This window comes from Diachasma alloeum, unplaced genomic scaffold (assembly GCF_001412515.2).
Source record: "Diachasma alloeum isolate Michigan unplaced genomic scaffold, Dall2.0 Dall_scaffold_00553, whole genome shotgun sequence".
Lineage (NCBI taxonomy): Eukaryota > Metazoa > Arthropoda > Insecta > Hymenoptera > Braconidae > Diachasma > Diachasma alloeum.
In genome coordinates, this window is record NW_021680685.1 from 190,439 (window position 1) to 190,685 (window position 247).

The following is a 247-nucleotide window of genomic DNA, read 5'->3' on the forward strand; positions in this document are numbered from 1 at the left end:
TATACGGACGTCACACGGAGAAAAATAAATCGGTAAAAGTCTTGCGATCGCAAGGAGTTTCCCGAAGATTTCCATTTTTCATGCACGAAGAACAATGAAGCTTTTTGCAATCTTCGGGAAATTCTAACCTATCCTACTCAAGTAGGAGTGGAGGAATGAATTTTCAAAAGCGCGGAGTAACCTCGAACGGTTCTCCGGCGTCGAGTGAGCACGGAGGGGCTCCCCCGATTAGAAAATTCATTTCCCC